The sequence below is a fragment of the Lutra lutra genome, chromosome 1 (genome assembly GCF_902655055.1).
Source record: "Lutra lutra chromosome 1, mLutLut1.2, whole genome shotgun sequence".
NCBI lineage: Eukaryota > Metazoa > Chordata > Mammalia > Carnivora > Mustelidae > Lutra > Lutra lutra.
In genome coordinates, this window is record NC_062278.1 from 117,832,784 (window position 1) to 117,853,119 (window position 20,336).

The following is a 20,336-nucleotide window of genomic DNA, read 5'->3' on the forward strand; positions in this document are numbered from 1 at the left end:
GGACATATTTGGTTAGATAAATATCTAAGTGATTTATGTTTGGGGAGGCACTATCAAAATCTCCCACATCCAAGTTGCCCTTTCATTGGTAGTATATATTTGTTTAAATTAATGAATCAGTCTTTTCTGGGAGAGATGGTGGAAAAATTGGTATAATTTCATCCTTAAATGTTTGGAAGAATTCACCAGTAAAATGATATGGCCCTGATGTCTTTTCTTCTTCCTCCTCCTCCTCTCCTCCTCCTCTCCTCCTCCTCTTCCTCCTCCTCTTCCTCCTTCTTCTTCAAGATTTTAATTTATTCATGAGAGACAGAGAAAGACAGAGAGAGAGAGAGAGAGAGAGAGGCAGAGGGAGAAGCAAAGGGAGAAGCAGCCTCCCTGCAAAGCCAAAAATCCAATGCCAGACTCAATCCCAGGACTCCGGGATCATGACCTGAGCTGAAGACAGATGCTTAACCAACTGAGCCACCCAGGGACCCTGTTGTGTGCTGTTATTTTTGAAGGTTATTAGTTTTTTATTGTGTTTCCTTAATAGCAGACCTATTCAGATTATCTGTTTCTCCTGTGTGAGTTTTGGTGTTGCTGACTTTCAAGGAATTAGTTCATTTATTCTAAGTTATTAAATCTGTGAGCATAGAGATATGCTCTTTATCCTTTAATATCCTTTATTAAATTTTAGTGTCCATGGGATCAGTAGATGAGTCCTCATTTATTTCTAATACTGAGGTTTTATCCTGGTTAGTCTGCCTAGAGATTTATCAAGTTTATTGATTTTTTTCAAAACACTAGCTTTTGATTTCATTGATTTTCTAGATTGATTTCCTGTTTTCAATTTTGTTTATTTTATGCTTTAATTTTTATTTCTTTTCTTCTGCTTGATCTAGGATTAAATTGGTCTTCTTTCTCTAGTGTCCTACTGTAGAAGCTTAGATTATTGATTTTAAACATTTTTTTCTAATATATACATTCAAGGCTATAAATGTCTCTGTAGGCACTGCTTCCTCTGCAGCCCACACATTTTGATAAGTTGTATTCTTATTTTCATCTGGTTAAAAATATTTCTCTTGAGGCTCCTTCATTTACCCATGTGTTATTCAGAAGTGTATTATTTAAGCTACAGATATTTGGAAACTTTTCTAACTATCTTTCCATTATTGATTTTTAATTCAATTCCATTGTGATTTGAGCACACACTTGATATGATTTCTATTCCCTTACATTTGTTAAGGTGTGTTTTGTGGCCCAGGATGTGCTCTATTGTCACAAATGGTCCATGTAAGCTTGAGAAGAATGTAAATTCTGCTGGTTTGGGATGGAGTATTTTAGAAATGTCAATAAGATCAAGTTGATTGATAATGTCATTCAGGTCAACTACATCCTTACTGATTTTCTGTCTGCTTGATTTATCAATTCCTGAAAAAGGTGTGTTGCAGTCTCCAATGGTAATAGTGGATTTTGTCTATTTCTCTTTGAATTATATCAGCTTTTGACTTACATATTTTGATGTTCTATTGTTAGATGCCTACACACTTCAATTGTTATGTCTTGGAGAATTGATCCCTTTATCGTTATGTAATGACCCTTTTTATCCTTGATAGTTTTCTATATTCTGAAGTGTGCTTTGTCTGAAATTAATATAGTCATTCCAGCTTGCTTTCATTTAACATTAGCATGGTTTGTTTTTCCCATCTGTTTGTGCTTAATATATCTGAGTCTTTATATTTAAAGTGGGTTTCTGGTAGGTAACATGCTTCAGTCTTTTTTTTATTCAGTCAAACAACCCTTTAACTAATATATTTAGACCATTCACATTTAAAGCAATTATTGATATAGTCAGATGGATATATCTGAATATATCTGTTTCTCTTCTCCAGAGCTAAATCCACCCAATATATCATTATTATTACTACTTAAACAAATGGTTACCTTCTACATCACTTAAGAACGAAAAAACTTTAAATTTCATTTTACCCTCATTGGGTTTTTTTCTCTATTACTCTTCTTTTCTTCAGGTAATAAAAAACTTAAAACAAAACAAAACAAAACAAAACAAAAAACCAAAAAAACGATGCCTCACCTTGTACCATACCTTTCTTCTAAGTATGAATCCTCTCCTCCAGTTTCTGTCTGCTTTTAGTTGACTCCAACTGGTGTCTTTTTTACATGTTTTCTTCAGAGTGTATAATTGTTGACTCAGGAGGGTTGGTCCAATACAAGCTACTCCACTGCCATAAGTAGAGCTCTTTGTTTAAGGCTATTAGATTTATTTTTATAAGAAGTATTGGTTTGTAATTTTTCTGCCTTGATCATCTTTGTCAGGTCAAGTTATGCTGACTTCATAGAAAGAGTTTAACCATCATTTTCTAATATGGATGTGGGCAGTTTTTTTCTTAACTTAACTAAATTTCCCTGTGTGCATCCTCACTTAATCACTCATTTTATCAGTATTTATTTAGATTCTACTATGTGCTACTTGGGTTAGGTGGTGGGGATTCAAATATGAGTAAACTCTACTCCCTGCTCCTCAGGAGTTCCTGTTGACAACGACACCATCATATCCCACAGTCTTATCACACATGACATCATGCCCAAGCCCCACAGAAAGCCCATGAAATCCGCAGATCTGGGATTTCACTTCCCACATACCAGACTAGCTGGCCTCCCCAGAATTGTCTGGAGAATCTTTAATCATCATTAAGTCAGTGTTTCTCTCTTGCTGCTGGTCTGGAACACACTGCATAGATTTAGCCCATCTGAGAAATAAGTGAACTACAGATTATCAGTCAGAGCTCATATTTGATTGATTAAACTTTTTATGGTTTTATGATGACTTAACATATAGAGAAAATATTTCCACATAGATGGTCCCAAAGACCTATCCCTGAACTTTTTTTTTATCTGCTTTCTTTTTTTTTTAAGATTTTATTTATTTATTTGATAGAGAGAGAGATCACAAGTAGGCAGAGAAGCAGGCAAAGAGAGAGGAGGAAGCAGGCTCCCCGCTGAGCAGAGAGCCCAATGTGGGGCTCGATCCCAGGACCCTGGGATCATGACCTGAGCCGAAAGCAGAAGCTTTAACCCACTGAGCCACAGCTCAGTGGCCCTTTCAGCTGCTTTCAAGGATGCATTCTGCAATAGGTCATGCTGCTGGTGGCCAAACACATAACTGTCCTTCCCTGTGATGCTCCTCCTGCAGGAGATGGTACTTCCCTTCTCCAGTAATGGCAGGCATGATCACATGACTTCTTTTGGCCAATGAAGTGCTCTTATGTTCAAGATGGGGTTTGCCATGTCTCTGGTCCTTCTTCCATAAGTAATGTCCCACACAGGGGCTTTATTATCAGCCTATGTCATGGAGTAAAGACAGGGTGAAGCACAGCCATACCAATCCTTCCATGAACATACAACATAAGAAAGAATTTTGGGTGGTATTAAGTCTCTGAGGTTTGGGAATAACTTGTTACCAAATCATCACCCGGACTACCAGACAGATGCAATTATTTATCCTTTTGAGGTGCTCTTCAGAGCTCCCCAAAGCAAATGTTCTGACATGCACTGCAGTGATCCTCCAATTCTAATGGAACTTCATCCAGTTTCTTTTGTTTGATGTGTTAACTGACATAAAGAGGATTTTATTTCTGGAGATAATAATTCTGAAATTCAGGGAGGTAAATAGAGCTGCCTAAAATCATACGGTTTATGAATCCAAGAGCTGAGTCTTGAACCTGGGTCTTCTGACCCCAGTCCAGTCTTCTACATCATAAGCTCCCTCATTGTAAACTTCTTGTGTGTGTGTGTGTGTGTGTGTTTAATGTTGTGTCATGTTTATGAAATTAGTTTGGAAGATGAGTTATACTTCTGATCCACTTGTTTGTTGCCCCAAAGAGAGAAGAAAGCAAATATGTGCAGGGCTCTTTCGAAATCGCTGGAGCAGCAGGTCAGTTCCCGTCCAGAGAGAGACAGGAAAAGTCCACAGAGGCTCCCTCTAGGCTGACAGCCTGGCCAAGTTTAATCAGAGAATATCATTAAACCAGTGAGGGTAATGAGGGCCTTTCGATCCAATGTGAGTCAGTGTGGACAAGCAACCAGCCAGTTATCAATGCTGGGCAGCTGTATAAATGGCCTCGTGCATTCCTGCCAGAGCGGTGCTTTGATGGCTATGGAATCCTGTCAGGAAACAAAAGGGAACAGAGGAGATAAAGGGGACCATTATGTGAGCCAGTAACTAACAATATATTTTTTTTAATTATTAGTCCTTAGAATGTTCTCTCAATACACTCTTTCCAGTAAATATATGGTAGTCACAGAGGAGAAATGTGGCTGACAACACCACACTGAATGGTCACATGTCATTGTCCCCTATCATGGGACAGACAGACATTTTGTGTTGCTCCTCTCATGAGATGCCGGCCAAGTGAACAGTACCAACCATGCACTGTTCCTGTTGGAAGTGTCCAACATACAACAGATGATGTGGAAATAATCAGACACATTCAAATTCTGCAAAACAACTTGCCTAGGACACCTCAAAAATGTCAGTGTCACAACAGATGGAAAACCATGTCAAGGGGACTATTCCAAATAAGAAGAGACTGAAGAGGTCAAGATGGCGGAGAAGTAGCAGGCTGAGACTACTTCGGGTAGCGGGAGATCAGCTAAATAGCTTATCTAAAGATTGCAAACACCTACAAATCCAACGGGAGATTGAAGAGAAGAAGAACAGCAATTCTAGAAACAGAAAATCAACCACTTTCTGCAAGGTAGGACTGGCGGAGAAGTGAATCCAAAGCGACGGGAAGATAGACCGCGGGGGGAGGGGCCGGCTCCCGGCGAGCGGCGGAGCAACGGAGCAAAATCAGGACTTTTAAAAGTCTGTTCCGCGGAGGGACATCGCTCCAGAGGCTTAACTGGGGTGAAGCCCAGGCGGGGTAAGCGCGGCCTCAGGTCCCGCAGGGTCGCAGAAGGATCGGGGGTGTCTGAGTGTCGCAGAGCTTACCGGTATTAGAACGGGGAAGCCGGCTGCAGAGACAGAGCCGAGGAGTGACTCTCAGTTCCGGGTTGCCGTGAACCGGTCGCAGGCTCGGTCAGCTCGGAGCGCAGCCGTAGGCCAGGGTGACGGTAGTCATTTGGCACTGTTCTCTGAGGGCGCACTGAGGAGTGGGGCCCCGGGCTCTCGGCTCCTCCGGGCCGGAGACCAGGAGGCCGCCATCTTTATTCCCGTCCTCCGGACTCTACGGAAAGCGCTCAGGGAACAAAAGCTCCCCAAAGCGAACCCGAGCGGATGACTCAGCGCGACCCCGGGTAAGGGCGGTGCAACTCCGCCTGGGGCAAAGACGCTTGAGAATCACTACAACGGGCCCCTCCCCCAGAAGATCTACGGGAAACCCAGCCAGGACCAAGTTCACCTACCAAGGAGAACGGCGGAATTCCAGAGGAGAAGAAAGCAAAGCACGGAACTCATGGCTTTCTCCCCATGATTTTTTAGCCTTGCAGTTAATTTAATTTTTTTTTCTTTTTCAATTTTTTTTTCTTTTTCTCTTCTTCTGCTAAATTTTTTTTAACTTTTACCGTTTTCTTTTTTTAACGTTTTTTAAATAGTTTATCTAATATATATATATTTTTTCCTCTTTTTATATTTTTTCTTTATCGGCTTTCTTTTTTTTAATAGTTTTTTTTTTCTTTCTTTCTGAACCCCTTTTTATCCCCTTTCTCCCCCCTCACAATTCAGGATCTCTTCTGATTTGGCTAAAGCATATTTTCCTGGGGTTGTTGCCACCCTTTTAGTATTTTACTTGCTCCTTCATAAACTCTTATCTGGACAAAATGACAAGGCGGAAAAATTCACAACAAAAAAAAGAACAAGAGGCAATACCAAAGGCTAGGGACCTAATCAATACAGACATTGGTAATATGTCAGATATAGAGTTCAGAATGATGATTCTCAAGGTTCTAGCCGGGCTTGAAAAAGGCATGGAAGATATTAAAGCAACCCTCTCGGGAGATATAAAAGCCCTCTCTGGAGAAATAAAAGAACTAAAATCTAACCAAGTTGAAATAAAAAAAGCTATTAATGAGGTGCAATCAAAAATGGAGGCTCTCACTGCTAGGATAAATGAGGCAGAAGAAAGAATTAGCGATATAGAAGACCAAATGACAGAGAATAAAGAAGCTGAGCAAAAGAGGGACAAACAGCTACTGGACCACGAGGGGAGAATTCGAGAGATAAGTGACACCATAAGACGAAACAACATTAGAATAATTGGGATTCCAGAAGAAGAGGAAACAGAGAGGGGAGCAGAAGGTATATTGGAGAGAATTATTGGAGAGAATTTCCCCAATATGGCAAAGGGAACAAGCATCAAAATCCAGGAGGTTCAGAGAACCCCCCTCAAAATCAATAAGAATAGGTCTACACCCCGTCACCTAATAGTAAAATTGACAAGTCTTAGTGACAAAGAAAAGATCCTGAAAGCAGCCCGGGAAAAGAAGTCTGTAACGTACAATGGTAAAAATATTAGATTGGCAGCAGACTTATCCACAGAGACCTGGCAGGCCAGAAAGAGCTGGCATGATATATTCAGAGTACTAAATGAGAAAAACATGCAGCCAAGAATACTATATCCAGCTAGGCTATCATTGAAAATAGAAGGAGAGATTAAAAGCTTCCAGGACAAACAAAAACTGAAAGAATTTGCAAATACCAAACCAGCTCTACAGGAAATATTGAAAGGGGTCCTCTAAGCAAAGAGAGACCCTCAAAGTAGTAGATCACAAAGAAACAGAGACAATATACAATAACAGTCACCTTACAGGCAATACAATGGCACTAAATTCATATCTCTCAATACTTACCCTGAATGTTAATGGGCTAAATGCCCCAATCAAAAGACACAGGGTATCAGAATGGATCAAAAAACAAAAACCATCTATATGTTGCCTACAAGAAACTCATCTTACACCCGAAGACACCTCCAGGTTTAAAGTGAGGGGGTGGAAAAGAATTTACCATGCTAATGGACATCAGAAGAAAGCAGGAGTGGCAATCCTTATATCAGATCTATTAGATTTTAAGCCAAAGACTATAATAAGAGATGAGGAAGGACACTATATCATACTCAAAGGAACTGTCCAACAAGAAGATCTAACAATTTTAAATATCTATGCCCCTAACGTGGGAGCAGCCAACTATATAAACCAATTAATAACAAAATCAAAGAAACACATCGACAATAATAGTAGGGGATTTTAACACTCCCCTCACTGAAATGGACAGATCATCCAAGCAAAAGATCAACAAGGAAATAAAGGCCTTAAATGACACACTGGACCAGATGGACATCACAGATATATTCAGAACATTTCATCCCAAAGCAACAGAATACACATTCTTCTCTAGTGCACATGGAACGTTCTCCAGAATAGATCACATTCTTGGTCCTAAATCAAGTCTCAACCGGTATCAAAAGATTGGGATCATTCCCTGCATATTTTCAGACCACAATGCTCTAAAGCTAGAACTCAATAACAAGAGGAAATTTGGAAAGAACCCAAATACATGGAGACTAAACAGCATCCTTCTAAAGAATGAATGGGTCAACCAGGAAATCAAAGAAGAATTGAAAAAATTTATGGAAACAAATGATAATGAAAACACAACAGTTCAGAATCTATGGGACACAACAAAGGCAGTCCTGAGAGGAAAATATATAGCGGTACAAGCCTTTCTCAAGAAACAAGAAAGGTCTCAGGTACACAACCTAACCCTACACCTAAAGGAGCTGGAGAAAGAACAAGAAAGAAACCCTAAACCCAGCAGGAGAAGAGAAATCATAAAGATCAGAGCAGAAATCAATGAAATAGAAACCAAAAAAACAATAGAACAAATCAACGAAACTAGGAGCTGGTTCTTTGAAAGAATTAATAAGATTGATAAACCCCTGGCCAGACTTATCAAAAAGAAAAGAGAGAGGACCCAAATAAATAAAATCATGAATGAAAGAGGAGAGATCACAACGAACACCAAAGAAATACAGACAATTATAAGAACATACTATGAGCAACTCTACGCCAACAAATTTGACAATCTGGAAGAAATGGATGCATTCCTAGAGACATATAAACTACCACAACTGAACCAGGAAGAAATAGAAAGCCTGAACAGACCCATAACCAGTAAGGAGATTGAAACAGTCATCAAAAATCTCCAAACAAACAAGAGCCCGGGGCCAGACGGCTTCCCGGGGGAATTCTACCAAACATTTAAAGAAGAACTAATTCCTATTCTCCTGAAACTGTTCCAAAAAATAGAAATAGAAGGAAAACTTCCAAACTCATTTTATGAGGCCAGCATCACCTTGATCCCAAAACCAGACAAGGATCCCATCAAAAAAGAGAACTACAGAGCAATATCCTTGATGAACACAGATGCAAAAATTCTCGCCAAAATACTAGCCAATAGGATTCAAGAGTACATTAAAAGGATTATTCACCACGACCAAGTGGGATTTATTCCAGGGCTGAAAGGTTGGTTCAACATCCGCAAATCAATCAATGTGATACAACACATTAATAAAAGAAAGAACAAGAACCATATGATACTCTCCATAGATGCTGAAAAAGCATTCGACAAAGTACAGCATCCCTTCCTGATCAAAACTCTTCAAAGTGTAGGGATAGAGGGCACATACCTCAATATTATCAAAGCCATCTATGAAAAACCCACCGCAAATATCATTCTCAATGGAGAAAAACTGAAAGCTTTTCCGCTAAGGTCAGGAACACGGCAGGGATGTCCGTTATCACCACTGCTATTCAACATAGTACTAGAAGTCCTAGCCTCAGCAATCAGACAACAAAAGGAAATTAAAGGCATCCAAATCGGCAAAGAAGAAGTCAAACTATCACTCTTTGCAGATGATATGATACTCTATGTGGAAAACCCAAAAGACTCCACTCCAAAACTGCTAGAACTTGTACAGGAATTCAGTCAAGTGTCAGGATATAAAATCAATGCACAGAAATCAGTTGCATTTCTCTACACCAACAACAAGACAGAAGAAAGAGAAATTAAGGAGTCCATCCCATTTACAATTGCACCCAAAACTATAAGATACCTAGGAATAAACCTAACCAAAGAGACTAAGAATCTATACTCAGAAAACTATAAAGTACTCATGAAAGAAATTGAGGAAGACACAAAGAAATGGAAAAATGTTCCATGCTCCTGGATTGGAAGAATAAATATTGTGAAAATGTCTATGCTACCTAAAGCAATCTACACATTTAATGCAATTCCTATCAAAGGACCATCCATTTTTTTCAAAGAAATGGAACAAATAATCCTAAAATTTATATGGAACCAGAAAAGACCTCGAATAGCCAAAGGAATATTGAAAAAGAAAGCCAAAGTTGGTGGCATCACAATTCCGGACTTCAAGCTCTATTACAAAGCTGTCATCATCAAGACAGCATGGTACTGGCACAAAAACAGACACATAGATCAATGGAACAGAATAGAGAGCCCAGAAATGGACCCTCAACTCTATGGTCAACTCATCTTCGACAAAGCAGGAAAGAATGTCCAATGGAACAAAGACAGCCTCTTCAATAAATGGTGTTGGGAAAATTGGACAGCCACATGCAGAAAAATGAAATTGGATCATTTCCTTACACCACACACGAAAATAGACTCAAAATGGATGAAGGATCTCAATGTGAGAAAGGAATCCATCAAAATCCTCGAGGAGAACACAGGCAGCAAGCAACCTCTTCGACCTCAGCCGCAGCAACATCTTCCTAGGAACATCACCAAAGGCAAGGGAAGCAAGGGCAAAAATGAACTTTTGGGACTTCATCAAGATCAAAAGCTTTTGCACAGCAAAGGAAACAGTTAAAAAAACCAAAAGACAACTGACAGAATGGGAGAAGATATTTGCAAATGACATATCAGATAAAGGGCTAGTGTCCAAAATCTATAAAGAACTTAGCAAACTCAACACCCAAAGAACAAAGAATCCAATCAAGAAATGGGCAGAGGACATGAACAGACATTTCTGCAAAGAAGACATCCAGATGGCCAACAGACACATGAAAAAGTGCTCCATATCACTCGGCATCAGGGAAATACAAATCAAAACCACAATGAGATATCACCTCACACCAGTCAGAATGGCTAAAATTAACAAGTCAGGAAATGACAGATGCTGGCGAGGATGCGGAGAAAGGGGAACCCTCCTACACTGTTGGTGGGAATGCAAGCTGGTGCAACCACTCTGGAAAACAGCATGGAGGTTCCTCAAAATGTTGAAAATAGAACTACCCTATGACCCTGCAATTGCACTGCTGGGTATTTACCCTAAAGATACAAACGTAGTGATCCGAAGGGGCACGTGCACCCGAATGTTTATAGCAGCAATGTCTACAATAGCCAAACTATGGAAAGAACCTAGATGTCCATCAACAGACGAATGGATAAAGAAGATGTGGTATATATACACAATGGAATACTATGCAGCCATCAAAAGAAATGAAATCTTGCCATTTGCGACGACGTGGATGGAACTAGAGGGTATCATGCTTAGCGAAATAAGTCAATCGGAGAAAGACAACTATCATATGATCTCCCTGATATGAGGGAGAGGAGATGCAACATGGGGGGTTGAGGGGGTAGGAGAAGAGTAAATGAAACAAGATGGGATTGGGAGGGAGACAAACCATAAGTGACTCTTAATTTCACAAAACAAACTGAGGGTTGATGGGGGGAGGGGGTTGGGAGAGGGGGTGGGGTTATGGATATCGGGGAGGGTATGTGCTATGGTGAGTGTTGTGAAGTGTGTTAACCTGGCGATTCGCAGACCTGTACCCCTGGGGATAAAAATATATGTTTATAACGCTGTAAAAAAAAAAAAAAAAGAAAGAAAGAAAGGATGAATCCCCAAGTTTTGTAGCAACATGGACGGGACTGGAAGAGATTATGCTGAGTGAAATAAGTCAAGCAGAGAGAGTCAATTATCATATGGTTTCACTTATTTGTGGATCATAACAAATAGCATGGAGGACAAGGGGAGATGGAGAGGAGAAGGGAGTTGAGGGAAATTGGAAGGGGAGGTGAACCATGAGAGACTATGGACTCTGAAAAACGATCTGAGAATTTTGAAGGGGTGGGGGGTGGGAGGTTGGGGGCACCAGGTGGTGGGTATTGTAGAGGGCACGGATTGCATGGAGCACTGGGTGTGGTGCAAAAATAATGAATACTGTTATGCTGAAAAAAATAAAAAAATTTAAAAAAAAAAAAAAAAAAAAAAAAAAGAAGAGACTGAAGAGCATGACAGTGAAATACAGTGTATGATCCTTGGTTGGATCCTAGATATTTTAAAAATCCAGCCGTAGGGGCATCTGGGTGGCTTAGTGGGTTAAATAAAGCCTCTGCCTTCGGCTCAGGTCATGATCTCAGGGTCCTGGGATCGAACTCTCTGCTCAGCAGGGAGCCTGCTTCCCCCTTTCTCTCTCTGCCTGCCTCTCTGCCTACTAGTGATCTCTCTCTCTCTCTGCCAAATAAGTAAATTAATTAATTTTTTAAAAATCCAGCTGGAATGGCCACTGGGAAAACTTGAATATGGATTACATATCTGACAATAGTTTTGTGTCAATGTTAAATTTCTTCAGTGATCATGGTCATGTAGGAGTATGTCCTCTTTGTAGACATATAGTGCAAAGGTGAAAGAATCATGATATCTGCAACATACTCTCAAATAGTTAAACAAAATTACATGTGTGTGCATATATGTGTGTGTGCATGAGTATATACATATATATATATACACATATATACACATTTTAATATAGGTAAATGGGTGTGTGCGTGTGCAGAGAAAGAGACAAAAAATATGGTAAAACTTGAAATTGGTGAATCTAGTTGGAGGATTTATAAATGTTCATTATACTAGTCTTATTTTTTAGAGTATTACGGAAAAGTATAAGTATACAGCATTGTGCTTCTCTTGAAACTTTTCTATAGGATTGAAAAAAAATTATTTTATTTTATTTTATTTTATTTTTTATAAACATATAATATGTTTTTATCCCCAGGGGTACAGGTCTGTGAATCGCCAGGTTTACACACTTCACAGCACTCACCATAGCACATACCCTCCCCAATGTCCATAACCCCACCCCCCCAAAAAAATTTTTTTAAGATTTTATTTATTTATTTATTTATCAGACAGAGATCACAAGTAAGCAGAGAGGCAGGCAGAGAGAGAGGAGGAAGCAGGCTCCCTGCTGAGCAGAGAGCCCAATGCGGGGCTTGATCCCAGGACCCTGAGATCATGACCTGAGCCGAAGGCAGAGGCTTTAACCCACTGAGCCACCCAGGAGCCCCTGGATTGAAAATTTTAAAATAAAATGTTTTGGGGAAAAAGTAGCAATCAGAGTAGGTTATATACACTAAAACCAGAAGTAGTTATATATACTATTAAAAAGTAGGTTAGATACACTTATATACACTCTGAGTTAGTAGAACAAGCCTGGGTAAGCAGACCTAACACTAATGTTATCACTACCAGTTGTCCCCTCCCATTGGAGCAGATAACTGAGATGGAGGTGAATTTCTTAGGAATATATTTTGAGCATTATAGCACTTGCCACAAGCCTCAAATTCTCTAGTAAGTGACACAGGGAAACATTGCATCTCTCCTTGGGTCTTATGAGACCTTCCTACCATGGACATGGAGTTCTACTTGGGAATGGAGAAGGATCAAACCTAGAATTAGTCACAGACTTGGAGATTTTCCAAACCAAGCATGAGCATGTCCCTCTTCTACCCCACTGCCCTCCTCTCGGAAGGGATTTGTAGAAGTCAAGGAGCCTCCTGGGGGGAAGGCCCCCAAAGCAACTCTTGACGCTTTCCTTTGAAGATCCACTGAAGAAGGTCAGTCTGAGATCAGGAAAGGACTCCAAGTAGATCTATCCCCTCAAATGGCCATTGGCTTGTAAGTTTGAGGAGTAGAACCCTGCTCCTCAGGCAGAACCCTGGAGGGTAATTCTTCCCTCCCCTCTTCAAGCCATACCAGGGCCTTCCAGGCTGAGTGCCCCAGAATTCCTAGACCATACCAAAAGGGAAGCCCTGAGGGGGATGGGACTTCCTGTGAATTTGCCTGGGGCGGCGGGAGGGGTGAGGGGAAGTGATTAGTTTGAACATTACTAACATTCTCCCTTTCCCTTCTCCCCATCTACGTGGTCCTCCACACTCCCCTCCCTGCATGTGGACAGGCAGCTGGAAGTGTTGGCTTCGAGTCAGTGCGAGAGACAGGAAGGTGAGTCTCAAGCAAACTTAAACTTTGGTCCAGTCACTTGGCTTTTCCCTACCACATTCCCTTCCCCTGCCTTTACTTCCCAGTGAAGTAATATAGGAAACTGTGATTCTAAAAAGCATTTCTTTTCTGGCTTCAAAGAAGACCGAACTCTCTTTCCCAAAGTGATTGAAGAGTAAGGATTATTCATTTCACTGAATCGACTGGGTTTTGCACTAGGTCTCTGACCCAGGAGACATCTTTTAAGTGAAATCGCACGTACTCAAAACGTGTTTGTATAGTCCAGTTTCATCTGGAAAAGTCAGTGACTATTGCATGAGGTATTTGTTCTTTTCTTTCTTTCTTTTTCTTTTTTTAATTCCAAAGTAGTGAAGTATTGAAGCTCAGTACCCTGGAGATGTGGATTATGCCCTCCATTTTATCTTTTTAATTGTTTACTTTATCATTATCATGATAAATATAAACCTATTTCAACAAAGAATCGGATCCAACGGTCCAACCTGCACAGAGAAAATCACCAAGTTTGACTCCTGGCAACTGTCTCTATGGCCAGGAGCTCTCTGTTGCCACTGACTGGGGAGGGCTCCGTGTTTATCATAGGAAGAATATCAACCAAAAGTAAAATGTTATCAAATATTTTATCCACTTGTGTGGAAGCCAAATAGCACAAGAGCACGAGATTCTCCTGCCCTGCTGCTAACATCATGGTTTCATTTTCAGACCAGGCACGGTATCTAGAAATAAATTTTAACACCCTGCCTGATGTTTCGCTGTAGCTTGGCTTGGCACTGTCACTGCGGGATGAAGTCCAAAGTCAGGGCCCTTTGCTAACAACCCTGCCTCCATTTCAACAGCCTGTCTCACTGGACTGCACCTGTGGAGATGAAGGCCACAGCCAAAATTGCTCTGTGGCAGAGAAAACCACCAAGAGGTTGTTGTGTTGAAATCAGGAAGGTGCTCTGGTGTGAACAAGTCTCATTTGCAGATAGACCAACAACAAAGTCTATATCCTTTTTCTAGAGCGACGTGAAAAATGGCTCCATTAAAATACTGTATTTCACATTCTTGAAATAATTGTGCTTCCTGACGGGCATTCTTCTCGGAGCTGGACGGGAAGCTTGGCTCAACTCAGTTTTGTGGACACATGAAGTCCCGAGGCACATGCCGAAGGCAGGATGGACTTAAGCAGGACAGCAGGGGGCGGGGGGAGGGGATTAGTCCCAGCCCCTCCTCAGCCTAGGGCACGTGAGGGTCAGGGACAGAAAGGAAAAGAGTGGGAAAAGTTTGGACAAAAACTAATTGAAAGCCAAGGTCATTGCTCTGATTCAGTCATTCCTTCCTGGAAAGAGAGCATTTTTTGTGCTTAACCTTGTGGCCTCAGATTTCCAGGATGTTGCTGGCTCTCTAGATCTCCCTGAGGCTTGCTTATTTACCAGGCTTCTAGGCCAGGGATAGAAGGATGTGAGAGAAAATTACTCAAGTAGGACACAAAGAGAAACCAAAGGCAAAGCAAGAGCTTTTAAAATGCTGCTCACACACATTTCCTATGGGAACTATAATCAATTAAACAGATGCCATATTTTTGTTGCCCACTACAGCGTAGAAGTATCTTTTATGAAGTTTCCAACTTTTTTTTCCCTACAAGAATGTTATTTGGAGAATGCTCACCATGACAAAGCAGAGGGAGAAAAACAAATGAAACTTCTAGAATACTCAGTTTAACATTTTGTAAGCCTGTTTCTTAATATGCTCAAATGTAGGCACCAGCTTTCTTAAAGTTATCAAAAACAAGAGGGCAAAGTGTCTGCAGGAAGTCTTTCATAGTCCTCTCCTCCTCAATTTTGACTTTATCAGATCAAGTCAGGCTGTATTTTAACACAGTGATTTGTTACCACTCAGGGAAAGGGCTCTGTGGAAAGATGCATCTGAGAATAACAATGGGCATGTTATTTTGGGGCAGGGAAACTGGAGAACACCTACGGTGTACTTAATACAACTGGAGATGAGTGGGGTCTCAGATCAAGAAGGGGTTGTCCGGTGAGAGGCCTTTTTGAAGAGAAGACCCAATCAACCTCTGAAGATCTCCCCTGTGGACTAAGGGGCAGATTTATACTGTGTGGCCCTGGAGGACAAAGGTAGGACCGAAAAGGAAGCAGGATTTAGTTCTAGCTACCAGGTGCCTCAGGAAGTAATGAAACCCCTGACCTTGACTTATCACTAACAAACACTAGATGGCTACTGCTGGAAAGCTGTAGAAGGAGCTCTATGTTGATGCTAGAACCAGATCAGAGAATCTACAGTAAGTATTGACTCAGGGAAAGGCAGGGCAATGAAAGGATGTTTCCCCATAGAAGGTTTTCTGGTATCAGCATTTTGAGTTCCCAGCAAGGGCTCATTCTGAAAAGGTCAGAGCACAGAAGCAAGGTAACTTCCTGAGGATGGGGACTTCACTTATTTGTTCTTATGCTCTTCTCTGAGGAGTGGCACCATGTTTAATCAATGAATGGATGGAATGAAGGAATATTGATCTGCTCTGTAAGGAAGATGGTGGGGTGTGTAACAAGCAGAGGGAACAAGCAGAGTAGTGGGGGAAAGCCTAGGGAAGTATGTTGGGGCCAGATTAAGAAGGATCTTAAGTGCCAGACAGAAGAATTTGCACTTGGTATGGCCAACTAGCACACAGCCTAGCCAAAGCATGGGAAATGGTTAACTCATATTCCCAAATCTCCCCAACTCACACATCACCTATACTTCTGCTCACACTCTGAGTCTCACCCATCTCATCCTTGAAACTTCCCAAGGTCACACTCCAAATACCACCTAGCTCTAGATAGTTGTGAGCATCACTATGGAGTCTTTTCAAGGCCTAATCCTTGCTAGAACCAACCAATCGACAGCACTTATCAGCCCATACAATCTCTCCAAGACTGTGGCACAGACAGCAAACATCAGCAAAGATTGATGTTCCCCTTCCAGAGCATAAAGCTGCTGCCACAAAGCAGTATCTCCATAAGGGACTGTGTTTCCTAGTTTCTCTTTCATTTAGGAGGGGATTTAGGTGATTAATTTTCACCAGTAAGATAATAAAACCAATATGTCTCATTTCCTTGTTGTTGTGGTTAAGAAGCAGGTGTGTCTTCTCCATGGTCTCTTTAATCATCAACCAGCTGCATGGAGAGGCCCTAGCAGAGGGAAGAGCTCAACGTCAAAAGAGCCTGGGAGGCTGTCACAGATGCCTGCATCGGACTCTGCCATGAATGGGAAATAAATGTTGATTGGGTTAAGCCACTGAAAATTTGAGGTGGTTTATTGAGTTAGATTATCCCAACTCATAGAGACCCAGCTGGACTCATCTAGAGCCCCAAACTGGACTTAGGATCAAGGAGAACCTGAAAGTGCCTGGCACAAAGATAGAGCTTAATAAAAACTTGGTGGATATAAAATTCTTTACTTGGTGTTAAATCAAAATTCTCTGGGTCCTCAAACTTTGATAGAGTCTCTAAGGGAAAGTCATCCATTCCCCTCTGACAGATATGGCCTCAAATTATATACTAACTTTAGAGAAGGGCCTCTGAGGGAGGGCAAGTGTAAATGGGCACAGATACAAGAATCTGAGGCACAAAAGTTTCCAACGACAATTTTGCAATGGTTTTTGGTCCTTCCTGGAACACCCTCCCTTTGCCAGCCATTCTAGCTGCCTCACTGACCTCATGACTACCAGCTGCAAATCCCATTCCATTCCACATTTAGTGATACTCTCTTCATGCCAAGTACGGAGGATACATCAAGAACAAAGACATGGCTCCCCAAGGAACATGCAGCTGAGAGGGGTGCATAAGCATAAATCTCTAAAGAGGCTGAGTACCACTGAGTCATGCTGAGGAACTGGAAATAGTATTTCTCCAACCCCAAGAACAGCAAGAAGCCAACCAAACTCCCAAATTATAACTTTTCCTAAACCCATCAAAGAGCTGAGGTTTTGAGGCAACAAAGTGGCCTGAAATCTAACACAGGATCTTCAGAGAAGAGACAATATGGGCACTTGTCCTTCTGTGACAGAGTGTGGGAGGAAGACATTCCAGGTGTAAGAAGAATTCAGCTACAGTATTTTAAGTAACTCACAGGAGCTTGAGTGTGGGTTAGCATAGGAACAGCAGACGTAATCGAAACCATAGGCACAAGAGGAGTTCACACATATTCATAGACTCTTCTCCAAGTACCTCCACCAGGTGCTCTCAAGAAAGATGGGGCGGGCAGGTGGGGGCAGGTGGGACAACAGGAGAAAGTTCCCTCACTGTGGTGCAGTCATGAAGGTAGGAGCAGCTGATGCTACAGGAAAAAAAAAACACAAAGCCCTGTCCAGAACCTTTTGCCTGTAGCCTTAAGACACTAGGGGAAGGGCAAATCCTGTCACCCCAGGGAATCCATTGTAACCGAGGAAAAAGCACAAGATGAAAACCTATACTTCTGAGGAGGGACAGGAAACCATCTAGGGTCCAGACGATTAGAAGTCTTCTGTCCCCATGGGAGGAGAACAGGAAACTCTCTTTAGCACAGGAACAGCCTGAAATACATGGCAGAGTTTGGCTGCCACAGGGAGGAGGGGCAAGACGACCGAGAAAACTCAAATGCCCAAATCAAGGGACATGTAGAACCTACCTAAGACTGAGGCTGAATCAGGACAACAACAAAAAAAAACCCCTTCCCCTACCACCAGCCAGCTATTCAGTCTGAGAGGCGCTGAACCACTAGTAACAGCAGTCTACTGGCGAGTGGGAATAAGAGCATGAAGACAGACACTCTCGGAGCTGCACAGGGAAGGCCCAAACCTGAGGATGAAGTGGGAACTTTGAGAAAAACCCTTACCGGAAACACAAAAGTAAAGCTAGAGGAAACTGAAGCCACTAGTGCACTAAAGGTAACCATGGCAACAATAAGACCAAAAACCAGTCTGGCTAACTAGATTAACTCTAAACCCTACACATAAAGCCTAGCAGAAAAAAAGGTGTGCCTATTTCCAGGAATAAATACTACCTACCTTCATATTTACTGTCCTGCACAGGATGTCCGGCATTTAATCAAAGATTATGAAACCCTTGGAAAAAAAAAAAAAAAAAGAAAAAGCAACAATAAATAACTGTCAAGAAACAAAGCAATCAACAGAACCAGATTCCAAGATTACTCAGAGGTTGGACCTAATGGATAAGGGATTTAAAATAGCTACGATGGATAAGTTAGAGAGTCTGATGGAAAAATTGTACCATATGCATGAAAAAATGGGGAATTTCAACAGAGAGATGGAAACCTAGGGAAGAATCAATTGGAAATGCTATAAACAAACAACATTGTAATGGAGAAGAAGAATGCCTTTGACTACTCATCGACAGAGTAGACAAAGCCAAGGAAGAATCAGTGAGCTTGAACTGAACATAGGTCAATAGAAATTACCCAGACTGAAACAGAAAAAAAAAAAAAGACAAAAAATGAAAAATGCATCTAAGATCTGGGTGCCAATATCAAATGATCTCTTACATGAGTAATTAGAATCTCAGAAGGAGAAGGGAAAAATAATAGAGCAGGAGAAATATTTGAAAAGAGAGCCAAAAAAAAATCCAAAAATAATGAAATACATCAAATCACACATCCAAAAATCTTCAAGAACTACAAGCTGAACTAATATGAGCCTTCCAACACTGAACTTTATCTGGTTTTATAATGCAGGTCCACTGGTAATGAATTCTCCCAGCTTTTGTTCGTCTTAAAAGTCTTTTTTTTTTTTCCTCCATTTTTGGGAAGATTTTTTTCCCCACTAGGTATAGAATGCCAAATGTGTTGTTTTGTTTCAACACTTTAAAGCTGCTCCCCCCACAACACCCCCATTGTCTTCTGGCTTATACAGTTCCCTATGAGTGATCAACTGTAATTCTTAACGTTTGTTCCTCTGTATTTAGTATCTCTCTCTTCTTTTTTTTTTCTTGCTCCCTTCAATACCTCCTCTTCATCTTTGGTTTCCAGTAGCAGGGAGTAGAGATGAAGAATACAGTGAATTTTTTCCAGTCAGTTCCTTACGTTACACACATCATAAATTCATTAAATATTCTCTTCCATACAATAGAGAAGTTGACAGACAAGACAAGAATAGAGTCAGTAATGCATTCACAAGCATAGCACACAGCAAGAATCGGGTGTGTGTGTGTGTGTGTGTGTGTGTGCAGGAAATCCAGATATCTCAGTTTGCAATTAGGTATTCAAATCTCCTGGTTCTGAACACACAAATGATCAAATAGGTTCTGAACACACAAATGATCAAATAGGGTGAAGAGGTGATAAGACAATCCCAATGCATTGAAAACATACTCAGTTGAGAAATCAATAAAGAATCCTCCTGCTGGTATCACTGGGCACATGGGATGGCCATCCAAATTGAAGTAAGCAGCACAAAGATCTTCAGCTAGCTGCAAGTCACACATCTCATTTATGGTCTGATTTGTTCAGAATACAAGAGAATATGTGATATTAACTATTAAACACCAGGAACGATTAAGGTGGTATAAAGCAAGGTTGCTTCTGAGGCTACACTTTCTAGCCATCTCAAGAAGCTAAGAACAGGATGGATTTCTTCCAGCTGGATTAGACTGATAAAAGGAAGGGTCTTTTTTTTTTTATATGGATCACATTCTTGTCGTAACAGATTGGATCCAGGATGGCTTGGTTTCAGAGCACCTCAGACTCTTGTTTTAAATCTTTCCATCTCTTGTTAGTCTATTTCCTTTGGAACCAGAGATCATCAAGAACACTGAATTCTCGTGGTTGTGGACAGTCAAGTCTCAAAGGCTGTGTGCAGTTAAGGGACACCAAAGACTTCTCCTCTATCTGTTTTAATTTCAGGTCGGTGGACATCACATGTGTCATGGAGAGAGGAGGCAGGAGGAGAGCATTAATACCAATACATTAGATATTAACACATCAACTTCATAGGTCAGTGATTCCTACAGTTTAATAAAAACACACCCAAAAATGGGCAAA